Raw genomic sequence first — 16,561 nt, forward strand, 5'->3', positions numbered from 1 at the left:
TGCTGTGAGAGGGGGTCCTGGGCAGCGAGGTCCCTGCCCTGCCAGCAAGGTTATCTACTTTGGCTCTGAGATCACCTGTGCCTTGGGGAACAGTCCTGTTCTTGCTGCTCCCTGAGAACCTCAAACGTCAGGTCCACTCTTAAGTTACCTGAATTCCTGCTACTTTAAAGGGGGTGGAAATATGCCCTAATTAAAAGCCTAGTTCAAAGATGGAACAGAGCTTCCCCCCTTTCACACAGCAGCTTCCACATCCTTTTCCTGATCCCCATGTTAACAGGGGTTGGGATCTGTGGCCTTCCCGCAGGAAAAATAGATCAGTCTTCCCCTGCTACCTGTGGGCCTCCTGTTCTATACGTGGTCACGGATGCACACAATGCAGGCAAATGCTTTCCCCAGTCCATGTGTTTGTGGTGACAGTGAAGTATTTCTTCCACCTGACAGCCCTGATGAGTGAGGTACAAACTCCCACTACTTATCAGTGCTCTGTGTCCTCAAATCTGGAAATGTGATACTTTGTGGTCGTTTCCCCCCATTTTCGCTATAAGAGGTCCTTTAACGCAGAATTTCTGTGACATGATGCGGCTTTGTGCAACCTATGAAAACATCAGTTGAAGCTGCCTGAGCTTCTCCGTAAGCTATTGCTGCTTTGGTGTGCCGCCAGCCTTCCCCCTCTATCGCAGACAGGAATACAAGAACTCTATAAAGACAGGAAAGCACTGCAAGGAATGAGTAACGGTTTACTGGTGACCTCCAGGAGAAGCAAAAGGCATAGTATGGATTCATCTGGCATACTCACCAAGCGAACCAATTCCCAGCTGTGCACAACTGCCTGGTGTCACATACTTTGTACATCTGGAACTGTGACCCCTCCACGGGTGTTTAGCATGACTTGAAGAACTCCATGTTTTTTATGGAGCTCTGAAAGTGTGAAATACGGTGTCCTTGAAAATAGCTTTAAAAGAATTGCTCTGTCACAAGGCAAGACGTGTACACACATGAGCAGGACTGCTTCCCAAAGCGAGATTCGGCCCATTCGCTAGACCACGACCAGCCTTCTGAATGAAAGCTCTACAGTGAGAAAGCCCATGTGTGTAACAACTCGTGGATAATTTGAGATAATTCAAAGGGAATTATCTCATTCCAGGGCCCTCCTTTGGGGAGAAGTAGAAGATTGTTTAATTATAGAAAGCCTTGTACAAAGAAGCTTCGTATCTAATGATGAAAACAAAATTGTTCTCCGTATTTTTCAACATTTTATACTTCATCGCTGAGAAGAAAAACCAATCTTCCACAGTCAGGAATATATACATATCTTTCTACAGAAGTATTAAAAAGAAAAAAATACTGGGGAAAGAATACTCAGCCTTTTAATTAACTCAGATTATTGAAGGAACAAAATGAAAAGAACGTGAGTGGAACATTAGCCCAAGATAATGGACTCCTAGCGACACTGCTACATAAATGAGGTACAGCAGATAATTCTATGAAAAATAGATTGAGCTAGAAGCCTTATTTTCAGAGTTGGAAATATTAATCCTTTGACAAGTTTTCTGCGTCATTAGTTAGCAGGTCAGTGCTGAAGGTGCCAGGCATTTTCTGAATGTACTGACAGTACTTTCTCTTGAAATAAGTGGCAAGAAGATGCTCAGCATTTCCAAAAGTTATTCAGCATTTTGCAACCGTTTTCAGTTAGCTCAACTGGCAGGTGATGAAAACCCGAGGTACACAACTGATTTTATTTTAAATACGGTAACATGCGCAAGCTGCTCACAGCGGAGCATGTTTAAAACTGCTAGTAGGGGACACATTTTGAGATGGGGAAAAAAAAAAAAAATCCAGAGCGGGGTTCCTGTTGGTGTGTTAACTGGCGACCGCATCTCTTGCTGATTTATGGGTATTGTTCAGAGCATATTTTATTTCCGTTGTTACTACTTTTTGGCTGCCTACGTTATTACTTAATACCACACTTGATGATTAATACAATGCTGCCGTGCTATTTATGACTGTACTTTTCCCAGCACAGTTCACAGTTTATACTTGAAGGAATAGTGCCGCTGGACAAAAAAGGGTTTTTCTCTCGTAAGACACAAGTACTGCTCCCTCACAGCTAGGCCTCCCTCCCAAAACGCTTTGGGTTCGCCCTGCGGATTGGATTCTGCCTTTTGCTCCCTGTGGAACGACCTCTGGACCCTCTTCCCCCCCCCTCCCCAGCCCCTCAGCCGCTTCACAGATCCAGAGCCGTCCCGCTTCCCGCCTCCGCCACCACATCGACCTTCCTCCTCCAGCCCCCTTCAGCGACTGCCAGCCCCCCCCCCACCCCGCCACTAAACCCCGTCCTCGCCCCGGGGTGGTTTATCGCTCCGTCCTTCCAGCACCCCCGCCATTCTCCAGGGGCCGCCTCAGGCTCCGACCCCGAGGCCGCGCTAACGGCTGAGGCGGGAGGGGCGGGGAGAAGAGCGCACACGTGACCTCGCAGCCGAGGGGGCGGGGCGCGCCGCCGCGGCGGATGAGGGGATCAAGCGGCGACCGCGCGCCGCGCAAGGCGGGAGGAGGGGGGGATCCGGGAGCGCGCGCGCGCGTGCGTGTGTGAGGGAAGGAGCCGTCGGTGCCGCGCGCGCGGCAGGCGGAGCCCGCGGCGGGGAGGGGAGGGGTCCCGGCCGCCGCACCCCCCCCCCCCCCCCCCCCCCGTACCCGCACCGGCCGTGCCTCCCGCCGGACCCGGCTGAGGGGAGAGGTGAGAGAGAGCGGGAGAGAGAGCCCGGCGGGAGCGCGGGGGTCCGCCGCCGGGCCCTGGGCCGTGCCGCAGCGGTGGGTCCGGGGCGCGGGGCAGCGCCGCAGCCTTCGCGGCGGAGGGGGGTGTGTGTGTGGGGGGGGGGGTTGCCGCTGAGGTCCGCGGCCAGGCCCCCGCCGGTGCTGCGCTGCCGGGGGGGGTGAGTGTGTGTGGGGGGGGGTTCTGGGAGCACCCCCCCCCCCCCCCGGGGTCTCCGGTAGGGGCTGGGCCTGGCGCTCGGGTTGAGGAGGTGGGGGGGGTGTCTCCGCGGCGGGAAGCCGAGCCGCCGGCCGCGCTAAGGCTCGGGTTGGTTTGGGACCGGCAGCCCGCGCCGCCGTGAAGCCCCCGCGCCTCGGCGGAGGCACCTCACGGTCGCCTGGGTTTTATTGACCGGCGTGTGCGCTCCTTGGGCCGGCGAGGACCCGCAAGCCGCGGTCTGAAAACAGTCGGGTTAAGTACCGAACGCGGGTAAAATTTAGCTCCTTTGATTGTCGGTAACCTCCTTCCCCTCGCCCCGGGGAAATAATCTTCTGATTGAGCAACGCCCCGGGGAATGAAACCTAAATCCCTGTTACTGTCCCTAGTCCCTCGTTGCTGCCAGCCGCTCTTCTGTATCTTTATTAGCAGGCCTTATAAATGGCTCGCTTCCAAAAGAGTGCGTTCTCCTGTTGTCTGAAGGCGTTTTGCTTAACGCACTCGGTGATAATTCGGACGAGCTTCAGACCTTAGCTTGAAATAATAGTCTTCGTAAATTGTATGTTATAGAAATGCTGTAGAGAATGCATTTTCTGAGAGGAATCAGTCCTGAGATTTTCTGAAAGCCATCAATTCCTGTGTGTCACTGAAGGTGTTTCTAACACGAGATATTGCTGCTTGTGAGCTACTGTCCGAACAAAACAGAGTTTTTCGGGCCGAGGACAGGAAACCTTCTAAAACTGCTGATTTTCATCTGGAAGTTTTGACTTCACTCATTTCAACTTAATCACAGGAGACATGAATCTGTTTGATCCATTAAGCGTTACACAGTTAGGGCCCTGCTGATGCTTGTTTAATATTAACCTGATTTGCAAAGTTTTGAAAAGACAGTAGTTGATACCGAGTTGTTAGTCTACGGCAAGTGTGGGAGACGTGTGTATGGGGTGTTGCTCCCTGCTTGTCTTTGTGAGGTCTGTTCTCCAGCTAGTGAGAGTTCAGAGTTGATATAGTACTGGCCTTAAATGAAGGGGAAAGAAGGCCAACAACATGATTTCACTTGTTGGCTATCGAGTAGCTGTAGAAGGGACTGGTGAAATTCTGTGTGCTGTTTCACTTTAGAGTTCCCTGCAAACTTCTGAGGATGTTTGTTGTTTCAGCCATGCACTAGTTTTTCATCAAAACTCCTGAGCTTTGAAGTAATTTGTTTTGTGAGTATATAACTCCGCTGTAGAGCCCTCCTTTCCAGATGCTGATTTAACGCAGTCTGCTTCAAAATTGAAACTAGTCGCAAAAAGAGAGATGCGCAATTGTGGTCACTTGTGGGCTCTTTGGCTTAATTTTTCTATTGTTGTAGAGTTATGAAGGTGTTGTAAGTAAAGTAAATTTGTTGAGACATCTAACTTAGATCTAGTGATGAATAGATCTTTCTTTTTTTCCTACTTTAATCATGGAGCAGGGAAAAGAGCTCCTTTTAAACATGCTGTTCTGTAAAATTAGTTAAAAACTGACTTTTCAGAAAAGAGTCATCTAGCTCATGATTTTTTGCCCACAAATGTGAACTTCTGGGGTACTTCAAACTCTGTTTTATAAATGCTTGTTAAAGCTTGTTAACTTTACAACATAAGGAGGAATTTTCTGATGTTGCAGGAAAAAGTGTTGGACTTGTACACTTTTTACAGGGATTTGAATCACAATAAAGTCAGACTGATGTGCTGCTGTTCTTTCATTAGTGCTTACTGTATTATCTCAGGGTTTTACTTCCAAGGGAAATAAAATCCTGAAATTAATAGAAAGTAATCTTGGGGGGAAAAAAGTTTATTGAAGATTGCTCTCTTTTAGATTGCTTTTTTTTTTTTTTTTAAATTCTGTTGAACTGATCAAGATGTGTCTTGGGTGATGCAGTACTTACCCTTTTCATTTTGTCTGCTCTTACGCTTTCAAAGGAATGTTTGTGCAATTACCTAGTACGAGAAACTATGCATGTTTTGTATTCTGTGAAGCTGTGTTCCAGCCTACTTTCCCTCCGGTAAATCTTTGCATAGACCACCTAGCCAAGTTTTGATAAACTCTGTCAAGTCAGTTATTAGGCTTTCACCTCTTCGCTGACTACTGTTTTACCACCTGCCCCCCCCACTGCGTTTTGCACAACTTCTGGTACCTGAAGTGTACAGGGGAGATTTCTAAGGGGTTTTTGTCCCTTCTCCTTCCCCGTGCTGTGAAATTGCTGTCACTTTAGGCTATCTGTCAAATAATTTATCTGTTAGTCTCTTGGGCTTCTCTTTTGGAACAGAAAATAAATTTGTTGCAGAAATCACATGCCATCATATAGTTAAATGGGCCTAGCAGTGTGGTTTGTTTGTTTTTTGTTTGGTTGGGTTTTTTTTAATGAACCTGCATTGGGCTCTGGGTTATTTAAATTTATGATTAAACACAGAACAACTTCTAGTGCTTGACAAACTAGAGAATTGTGAAGGAAGACAGAAAAAGACCTTCAGTGAAGCAATAGTGGCAGCTGTTTTCTGGGAAACGGGATAATCTTGCTACCTAAAAGTGTGGGGTTTTCTTCAGTACGTGCAATATGATAGAAGCAGTGCAAGCACAGAAGTTGATCCTATTCCCCAAACTGTAATGTGGAAATCGTGGTGGGTAAACTGTGGATCATAATACAGTATGCTGTTAATGAAGATCTTGCTTGTATGGCAGGTGTACTGTTGGGGAGGAGGGGAGCAGTAGCTGAAAGCTCTTTAAGGCAAGTATTTATACAGTCCCTGTTTTTACAGGAAATGAAACAGCATAGTTCTTCACCTAAGCTGTTTCGGTGAATTGGTGAGGAAGTAAAAAATACTACTACTAAATGTCAAACAATTCTTTACCAAGTGAACTGTCTTCCCCCCCCGCCCCCCATTCCGATGTGGTTGTAATGATATTGAATTAATAAAGCTTTTCTGTTTTGTTAGACAGCCTTTTCAATTAACTTTTATTATAACAGGTAGTTGATGGTAATATAGTTCAGAAATACATCTGTTTTAAGATAGAAGAGGTGATGGGCAGAGTCTTGGTGGTTTTTTTAAACAAGCAAACAAAAACCCCACAACAACAACAAAAAGTTTTTCCCGAAGGATTTGATTCATTTTAGAGGACTGTTTCTGGATTTTGAGTGATTTTTTTTTTTTTTTTTTTCTTCTGTTGTCTCTGTGTTTTGGGTAAAGTTGATAACCTCTCTGTTTAACTTCAGCCTCTCAATAGTTTCCTTCCTTCCCTCTGCTGCTTACAGCTCTTCCACTAACACAAAGTGGAGAGTCATTCTCGGAGTTTACAGCTGGAGCAACGTAAAGGGTTTTGTAAGCTTCTTGCTTCCATTGAAAACATATGAGCAAATATTGAGACTAATGTGACTTTCACAAGTTCTCAAGGTGTTGGAAGGTCTAATTGTAACCAGAAAGTAGAAAAAAATAAGTTATTTACTTTGAAAAATTAACATTCACTTTCATGATACTGGGAATTAGTAGAGGAGATACATTGTTTCTGCTTTGTGGACTTACTTTGACCCTGGATTTGGAGAATCTGCATCATTTTGGCAATGTTTTTGTAAACTAACTTCTGATCAAGGAGATGGTTTCTGTGCCTAAGAAACTCCCATCAGTTTAGACACAGCAGCAGCAGCTCTGTGTAGCTTTATCTTAAAACAAACACTTGGCCAGCTCGTGGGAACAGCAAGTTCCATGCTTTTCCAGTAATTTGTCTCAATTAATTCATTTTTGTAATTTCACACCATAGTAGAGAGACTTGGTGGAGCTTGATGTTTTGAGAACTGACATTGACTTTTAAAGGGAAGATGCATGTGCAATGTTGAACCCCATAAACTGAGCGAGTGATGTTTAGGAAACAGTGCTTGTAATAGGGCGCTGATTAGCAGCAGATACGTTAGTCAGAAGTGTTTTATTCAGAGTAACTGGTTCTGGATTGTACACAGTTGAAATCTGGTGCAGTATTTTGCTATGTTTGTTATAAAACAATGTTTTATTCCATCTGTACAACAAGAAAATCTGTTGCAGATGTAATGTATATAGTAGCATAAGAAGCCTCTTGAGAGCAGCTAAAAGTGTTTGGCAGATGGTAAGAGGCATTTGGGAAGTGAGATTTTCATTTTGGGGAAATAGCTTGGACTTCTGGTGTTAGGAATAAATAAACCTCATTTTCTTCACACTCTTAACTGTGGATATGAGGTTCTATCTCAGCTTGTTGCCTCAGCACAAGGTGCAGCACTGATCCTTCATCCACTAAAAATGCTACATCTGTCTCTTCGGAAGTTCTCAAGGTTCCAGTGACTTTGACGCAATACAGGAGTGTGTGTATCTGATCTTCCTCTTTTTTCATTCATCCGTTTAAAAGTGTTCTCATTGCATCTAAGCTTGGGCTGGTTCATATGCTATCTGTATGTTCATATGTTTTCCAGTGCAATAATCCTGTCACCCAGTCTTTGTGTTTTAGTACTGCAGAAGCTGTTAATATGACTATTCAGTTGAGATAAGGGCAAACAGCTTGTTTCTTCCAGAGTTATCTTTTGCTTGCCTGCAAACCGAAGCCATAGTATTTTGAAGGTTGTTTTAAAGACCAGCAGGTTGCTTTTTAAAAGGCTTGGACTTGGGAGTGCATCTATATTACTGGTCATTTAAACATGTGAAAAAATATTTTTATTGAATTTGGTGTTCTTGCACAACTTAGGGAAGCATACATATTGTATGTGACTTTTTTTGCTTGACAGTTTTGGCTGTTTAGGGAATTATACGTCAGAAGAAAATAGGTTGGTTTTAATATTCATGTGTTTAAAGCTGATACGAAGTGGGTGGCCCAGTAAACTGAGTGGGGTATTTGACTGTGGCTTGGGCTTTACTTATCTTAGGAATGCTTTATTTATCTTAGGAATAGCTTTAATAAATTAAAGGATGCTTTTCATGGCTCCTTTCCCCTCCAAAGTAACGAATAAAGCCTTCAAATGATTTACTTGCCTCTTCAAATGGCAGAAGCATCATTCCAAACCTGGGTTCGTCTCATATATAGTAGGTCTTTTTTTAAGTACCTATAGAGGGCCTCATCTCAGCGGTTGGCATATATTTCCTCAAAAAGATGTTCTTTAGATGTTGTATTTCTTATAGATGATTTGGAGAGTTAAGACAAACAGCTTACTACTTATAACTAGATGATGCTACTTAGAAAGAGTGTTACATTGTTGAGATGAGATTTGTGTGGTAAATTATAGGTTCAGTTGGTGTCTAGTTCATGAATTATAAAAGATTCCTGACTGCATTCTAAAGGAGAAATGTGACATTTTACTATTCATGAAACACTTGTTGCCAGGTACACAGCAAGTTCCTTTGCTTGAAATTTCATGTGGATTTTTTTTTCTAATTACTGGTAAGGCATGTGGTAAAAAAGGATGCTTGTACAGGCAAAGTGAGTACTTTTCTAGGTAAAACATGGGTGTTTGCTTAAATATTGCATTGACTGATCTCATTTTTTAGTTAATATATTCAGATTTTACAGTCTTGCAGTCTTTGCAAGGTTAGAAAAAAAGTATGATGCTGCTGTAAATCTGCAATGAGGTACTCCTCAAGTGGCGCTGAATTAAGAAACACGTTTACTTGACAGCTTAGCTTCCCTTGTCTAGTTACGGTATAGTGGAAAAGATCACTCAGTATGAACATACATGATGGCAGATATAAGCCCTTTTCAGTACTAAATAGCATATTTTTTCTTTATTCTTGTACGTTAAATTCTGTTGTAAATACCTGCTTGAGAGCCACTGTGTTTTCTTTGAAACAGGCCACAGCATGAGAGGTCCTCCATGGTCTGTTCCTGCAGGTGATAACTAATACTGTAGAGTGGATGCCTGGAGCTGGGGAATAATACTGCTCTCAGTCACACAAAGCTTTTGGAATAAATCTGCACAAGTTTGTCACCCCCTGCACAAGCTGTTTCTTCCAGACCCGTCTCAGAGGTGGCTGCCTGAGGGACCTGCTGCGGTGTGCTCCTCCGTGCCTGGGGATGTGTGGTAGAAAGGAGCAGGGTAGGAGTCTTGTTCCTCACGTGGTGGGACACCAGTGCTGCCAAGAAGAGGAGGAGGCAGTTTGTTCGCAGTGGAGGTTTTAGTGCGACTTGTGAACCTTTACGCTGCATAAAGCAAATACTGTTCTTAAACACAGAAGTGATAGCTAGGATATTGTTTAGACATTAAACCAGTGAGTCTGCATAAACTGCAGTTCGTTGTTTTGCAACTGTGGGAGTCGAATCCTGCAGCGCCATACTGTACCAGGACAGTGGGTTTACCATTGTTCGTCACTGGAGAACTAGTCTAAGAGAAGGACTACAGCCTGAAAACAAATATTTAATATGGCTCTAGAAGATCGTCAGTCTCCTTCCTTGCATGACTTTACCTTTGTCCGATAAGAGCTCCATTGTAAGGCTTTTGATGTAAGCAGTTTCTTTTGCATAATTGAGAGCTCTCATGATGTTTTCTTTCAGTATTTTTTCCAGTGGAAAGCAATCACAAGAACAAGTTTATTTGTATCTCTGAAGTGAACTGAGCCAGTTTAGATATCCATTAAGAGTAGTGCAACTGACCGCGTAATGCATGGAAAATGTTTTGGTTGAAACAAACGTATTATGACTTAACGTATATAACGCAGTCTATGTTACTTGGGCCTGACTCTGAGTGTGAACTATTTAACTTTCTCTTCCCCCTCATCCCCACCCTCACATGTGTAGTGTGAAAATGAAGCAGCTCATTTGCTCGATGGATTGATTTATTTGGCCTTTCTTAGGCAGTTTACCATTGGTGTATCTCGCACCTTGTAGACAGGCACAGATAATTTTTGTGCTTCTTGTATAGCAAGATGGCAGTAGTGCTGACTCCTTGTCTGTACTGCCACCCACACCCTGGCTGCTGAATGTGAACCTGCATTTGTTCGTGTGCTTTACTGAATGCTGGCTCTGTGGAGTTACAACTGGGAGCTCAACTAAATGTAATTGCTAGGAGTGGTGGTGGGTGGAGGTGGTATGGATGACCAGGGAAGCTTTGTTTCAGGCTTTGGTCATTTCCAGGTGAAGAGAGCCTGCGAAGTCAACCAAGCACTTGAGAAAGTGGACCGCTTTTCCCCTGAATAGGTGGATGTCTAATTTAATGTTTTTGGAAGAAGTCACCTGCTCTATGCTCTAATATGACTGGTGCCAGTATTACCCTGTTTTTTCCACTAGTCCTGGAAGCTGCTGCACTGCTCTTTTTGAGGCATATTGGACATTCAAGATTACTGATTTTTTTTTTTTTTTTACGATCTAGAAGACTGAGTAACTTCAGAAAAAGAATATGTACTTTAAATACTTAAAACACACTGATCTTATTAATACATAGTCCATGTATAAATACAGAATACAGTATCCACAGACATTAGGATGATGTGTATAGGATGGTAACTAAGGGAAACTTTAACTTTTTCTAATATACTAGTCCTAGAAATAAGGGGGTGGTCCTGTGTTGAAATATTAACATGATGAAAATGACAAGAATTGAAGAAAAATAGCACAGCTATTGTTCCTTTTAGCAAACAATCTTTGAGTAATCACTAATAGGTTTAATCCAAGTCTGGAGGAAACAAAGTTTGCATAGAAGCCAAAGCAGAGTTAAAAAAATTTAAAAAAATCTTTAAAATTATTTGTTGAAGACCTCAAATAATAGCTAGTGTTATTGGGAGGAAAAAACGCAGAGGAAAAGTTCTGTAGTCTTGGGTCAGAAACAGGCATCAACTCGGTGTGAATACCTTGTACTTAATAGCTCAGTCTCTTTGCAGCCGACATTGACACGTGGAGGTACGGTACCTCAGCTAGCCTTTGTTAACAGTCTTTGCACTGTAAACCTGGGGCAAATGCAGTGATAATTTGGCTTTGACTAGTCTCTGTGGGCTTGTTACATGCACTATACAGCCAACATACATTTATTCTGAGTATAGTATAATGGGTTCTGTCTAATTTTGGATAATACATTAAATTTTGCTAGTATGAGCTGTACAGTTGAGTAACTGGTTATGCTGCAGCAGAAGTTAATGCAGAAATGCTCTCTTCCCTTAATGGTCATTCTTCTTAATGCTCTCTTCCCCCTTTGGGAGGGGAAGAGAGAGGTCTGTGCATCAGAAGGAGAAGTCATTTAGGTCTTGTATTTGGGAGCCAAGATCCAAGGTATACAAGAAGAAATTTCAGGATGAATAATAGTCTTTAGACTTGTGTGATTTCCAGCTCTCCAGATGCTAGACCATGAGTAATTCTCTGAATAAGATATGTGCTTTTCTGCTATTTCCATTGCTTATAGGGAGAGCTTACAATGCTCTATGCTTCTCTGTTATTGACGACTTTTTTTTCCCCTGATTATACTCTTTTCCAATTCAGGCAATGTCATGAAAGTTATGGTAATATAGAAGGAGCAGGGCAGAAGGAGGATTGAGGAAGGCAGTTAAATTCTTACCTGAAGCAGCAGATAGGGTTAATTTAATGTGACTGAAAATCTGGCCACGCTGATGTGTAACATACTTAAGGTGGATGTAATGTGCACATCGCTGATGGAGAAGTATCTTTTGTGAGTGAAGATGACTTACATCACTTTCCTAACCTAATGGCATCTCTTCTCTGCCGTGTTGAGGTGGCCTTTTTGTTTCTTTTCCATCTGTTCTTCTGCCTATGTAGGATGGTGAAGGCCTTCTGCTTGTTAGTTTTGTTGAGGAAAAGGCATCTGGGATTACTGTTTTTCCCTGCGATGTATGACCTGTCTACTTTCTCCTGCAACTCCAGCTACACTGCCTGTTCCTATTTCCGTGGTTACTTACTGTCTTTCTCCTGCCTTGGTCTCCTACACAGGTCACGGTTAAATTGCTGCAGGGAATTTTCTGTCTCATTTCTTGTAACTCTAGGTACCATCTGACTAAGCATGGCTTTAGCTGTTTTCAGAAGATTATAGTTTTAGAAGAGGCCATGATCATAACCTTGTATTCCCTCCAGATAGCTCAGATGCTGTGGAAGACTACTAGCTGGGGGAGGGGACTGGGTTTTTTGGTTTTTTTGAAGCAATATGCTTTCCTGTGTTAGATAGATGGTGGTTTGTGCTGTCTGTATGTGATGCAGACAGTGCCTGTGTAGTATCTGCTTTACTGCAAGGACTTGCTTAACCCATAGAACATAATTTGCCTGTGTGCATGTATATATTTGTGTGTATAAAAGTGTGCTAGTAATATGTTAGAAGCAGATAACCTCCTGTAAACTGCTAGATGGCAATCCTCAGTCTTCAGGCTAAGGCAACAGTAGGGGTAGCCGTGACCTGAAGTCCTTCATGTTATTTGCAGTGTCCTTTAGAAAAAGAGGCTTTTTGTATGGATAAGAAAAGCAACTTTGATTAATCTGTACGATGCAAATTGTAGACTCTGAAGGTACCTCTTTGCTTTGATTAGCGTCTTTTAAAAAAAATTTCTAAGTTGAGTCTGCATGATACATGAGAAGTTGCAATTCTAAGCCAGTAATTCTAGCTTCAAAATTTACACTAAAGATTTTGTTAAGCTGTCCATTATGACCTCTTGGAGGCTGAAAGATTCACGTAGCGGTACATATTTCCTGTACCAAAATTACAATTTTGTAATGTTTCTTTTGTGATCAAATGAAATTCTTATCAGTAATTAAAATGTAGTCTTTGTGACTGTAGAGAGAAGCCAATAAGCTGACATTTGAATCTTGTTTTGTATGCAGAATTAAGGACTCCACACTTGCCTACCTATGAAGTTTTACTCTTTGCTGTTTTAAAAACAGTACCTTGATTCTAGCTTGCAAATAGGATTGTAGTTATACTTAACTGTCACTAACCTGTGCTGCAGTGAAAAGGGGCTGGATAAACCTTAATGCAAACAACTACATTAAAATACCAGTGACAGAAAATCATCAGGGGATAACAGGAGCTTAAGGTCTGTGATATTTACAAGCAAAAAGAAACCTCCTCTACACAAATGCCGATTCTACCTATTTGAATAACGCACAAAATTACTGACTGTAAGGAGAGGTTTTAAGACGGATTGTTGAAATCATCAACAAGAATGAATGTTTTCCCTTGATTGAAAAAGGTTCTCCTTTCATCAAAAAAGAAAGCCTGCTGAGGCAAAGCAGCACCGGGCAGAAAGCTTATACATGCTAATCAAGGTAGAAAACAGAATGGAGAGCAATGAGCTGCCTTATAAAATGAGGGAAAAAACAGTGAAAAATAAACCTGAGAGAGTGTACAGATGGGTCTGTACTATGTCGGCTACTTGAGTTAAATATTAACTATACACGCTTACTGTCAGTACTTTAAAGAACAGTGCTCGATATTCCTCTCTTTTTATGTAAACTAAGAACTGGTGTAAGGAAATGAGGCCTGTGGTGTGAGAGGGTTTGGTTTTTGGTAGTTTTGCTTTGTTTTGTTTTTTAAATTTGTAGAAGACCTCTGTTCTGGTCACTGTCACATCACAGGTTACAAATAGGTTACAAATCATACTGCTTTGGTTTTCAGAGGCATGTTCGTGTTGAATTAAAACAAGCTTTAGTGCTTTTTTTCTCTGATTTTGGCATATAAACTATATTTGTCTTCAGTGAACTTGGAAAAGTTGTCCTTGCGTATCTTATTGTGATTTCTACTTTCTTCCCAAACAGAGCTTGATTTATATCAAAAAGAAGATTAAAGATCTGGTAGGTGGTTGCTATTTTCAAGCATAATAAATCAGTGAGTGTATGTTGTAGCATTTATTGAGTATAAATATTTATTTTTTGTTAATAAAAAGTGACCAGAACAGATTTTTATGCATAATTTTTGACTATGTATTTTATTAATTATCAAAATTTATTTAATCCCTCTTTATGAAATGAACTGATTGGTTCTCACTTATCTTAAGCCACTTTCCTCTGTGACTGACATTGTTTTTGTAAATACAACCCACTAATGAACAGGGCTTGTGTTATCCTCTAATGTAAATATACTGAAAGAACCTCTGTTCTATTAATTGTAATATAAGCAGCATAGAGAATCAGGGCATGAATAGAATAAGGCAAATGTCAACATTCAGCTGTACTGTTTCAGTTGGTCTATTCTGTGAATGCTTCCAAGTATCACCTGTAGGCTTTCATTCAAAAAGAGAAGAAATTACTGATCTTTACATCTTGTATAGATTAAATATTTGCCAATAGGAGGCTCAGAAAAATACATTGTAGCTGTTGCTCTGCTTATCTTTCTGCATTGTAGTTCTTCTTTGTTCCCTTATGTGGATTTATTTCTGAACTCTGTTCCTTAATAATTCTGTATAATAAATTGTGGAGTCCTCCTTCCTCTTATTATAGGTACAAGAATTCATTATGCCTCTGAAATTCTTAACCAGCACGACAATTCTCATGCTGCGAACAGTTAAAAATCATCTTTCTGTCTAATACATTTGTTCTTCTTCAGCAGAACTTGCAATAATACCTTATGCATCAGATAATTGAAGATCCAGCAGAAAAATTACACTACTGCATGGCTTAGCTTTCAGAAAAAGAGACCAGTAACTCTTCTGTAACACCGTGGTCACTCAGTATTGCTGACTAATAATGGGAGGCTCAAGCCTCTCAAACCTCTGGCTCTTTTGTTTTTTATTTTAAACTTCAGGAAGCTAAGGCCTGTTGCATCTTAAGTAAATAATGTAAAGGGTAACTTGATTGTGTCTTGCTCGTGAGAATTATAGACTAAAGACAATGAGTTTTTCATTTTTGCTTAAAATTCTGAATACGGAATATTGTCTGGCAGTTGACCTTTTGTGAAGATAGTGTGTACAAAAGCATTTGTGCTGGCAGGCTTGGTAGAGGAAAGGGAAACTAGAGTGACAGAGATCTGACGTTACTCTCAATGCAGTGTCCAGAAGTGATAGCTGAAATATGTCTGAGATATTGCACGTAGGTCTGGGCTATTATTCATTGTAGGCATTTTTGTAGACATTTTTGTGGGTTTAAGAAAATGCTTAAGTTTCCAGTGCTAACAATCAATTTCATTAGGGTTTTTTTTACTGTTAGCTTCTCATAGGTGATTAAAATGTAAGCTGCTTGCTTAGCAGATATTTCTGCTTAAAAATGCAGACTTAAGAAGCTTGGGTTGTTTTTCTTGCAAGATGAGTAGCATCTGTTGTGATTCATATGGCTTTAAGGTGTTGGGGGAAGTGTTGTAGAAGCAAGCACTTGACTCGTAGAATGATTTTCTGAATATAGTTTAGTGCCTTGATAGAGATGTTTGAATTTGAGCCTATGTCTGTGAATTCTTGGGTGAAGGGAAGGAAGGGAGGTGGTTTTTTGGTGTTGTGGGGGTTTTTGGGGGGAGTTTTTTTGTTTGTTTGTTTTTGTCAGGGAGCAGCTGGCATTTTCATGACTTGGAACTTGCTATAGCTGACCTTCTGCAGCCTGCACCATGTGTTCTGTGGCAGGGCAGCCCAGACAGCGGAAAATCTAGAGTAGTGGAAAGTAATTGCTAAATAAGTTTCATGTCAGTGAAAACTTGGAAACAGACCTGAGTGAAGGAAGGTGTGTGTATGTTATCGGGGTTTTAACTTGTAATCTGATAAGCCGTCATTGAATCCTCACCCCTTCTCTGGTGTGGAGGGTCCAAGAGTTGAGTCTTGCGGGAGGAGAGCAGAGACTATGGGGCTTTTCTATTACCGCTTAAGGGTGTAGTAGATACAGTTTTCCAACTTCATTCAACATCTGCTCTCGTCTTGTGACACAATGTTGCTGTTGCCAGCCATACAGAATGAAAGCCTACTTTAGCTCTGGTGGGCTTATTCTCCTTCCTGTTAGGATCATGTTTGCTTGAAATTTATTCTATGTTTTTAAAAGAAATGGATTTTTTTTTTATCTCCATGTTTGTCCTGTTGTAGCCATCTTTTAGATGATTGCTCTGTCATTTAACTGTTTCAGTTACACTTGTCTGACACTTTTACATGCCTTTTCTCCATCCCAGCTCTATTCTTGGTTTCTGCTCGGATAATGAAGTTGCTCAGCATCATACACAACTACCTTGCCTTACCATCTCCTTCCATGTCCATAATAGTTTTCTCCTTAGCCCCATGCATCTCTCTTTTTCTTCGTTCACTTAAGCATATAGTAGCATATTTGTTTTCCTTCTTGGCTGCTATCCTACCTGTCTTAGCAACTCAGAAACCCAGTAGCGTTCTTCGCTGTTCTTCTGCCTGCCTTTACTTTCACTGGAGAAAAATACAGGTGTTCACTGATTGGAGCTTGCCAACATACATGCATATTTTGCTGCTGTGAATTTTTAAAGGTCTCTGCTTGAATCCTGTGCATGGCAATCTTTGCTGCTTAACTTGCAAAGATCATGCTATTGTAACAGTGTGGGAGAAGCTGCAGTGGAGGTGCTTATGTCAGCAAGTGTATCCTCCCTTCCCCAAACAAATTACTAAAAGCATAAGCTGTGCAAGCAAAAATAGTAACACTCTACTCCTCCCAGTACTGTGTCCAGGGAGGCTGTTATCAGCAGAAATTTATTTGCTAGGACCAACA

General features: G+C 41.9%; 1 protein-coding gene across 4 annotated transcripts in view; it reads left to right on the forward strand.

The window, feature by feature from the left end:
• Positions 1–2,594: 2,594 nt before the first annotated feature.
• Positions 2,595–16,561, forward strand: part of OSBPL8 (oxysterol binding protein like 8) — a 95,976-nt gene continuing 82,009 nt past the window's right edge. For 2 of the 4 annotated variants that reach the window (XM_052774297.1, XM_052774301.1), the window contains exon 1: positions 2,595–2,734. The gene's annotated coding sequence lies outside the window, so the exon portion shown is untranslated. Of the gene's footprint in view, positions 2,809–13,695; positions 13,715–16,561 lie in introns of those variants that run through there. The other 2 variants (XM_052774299.1, XM_052774300.1) reach the window with 2 other exon arrangements.

The sequence above is a fragment of the Harpia harpyja genome, chromosome 23 (assembly GCF_026419915.1).
Source record: "Harpia harpyja isolate bHarHar1 chromosome 23, bHarHar1 primary haplotype, whole genome shotgun sequence".
In the NCBI taxonomy this organism is placed as follows: domain Eukaryota; kingdom Metazoa; phylum Chordata; class Aves; order Accipitriformes; family Accipitridae; genus Harpia; species Harpia harpyja.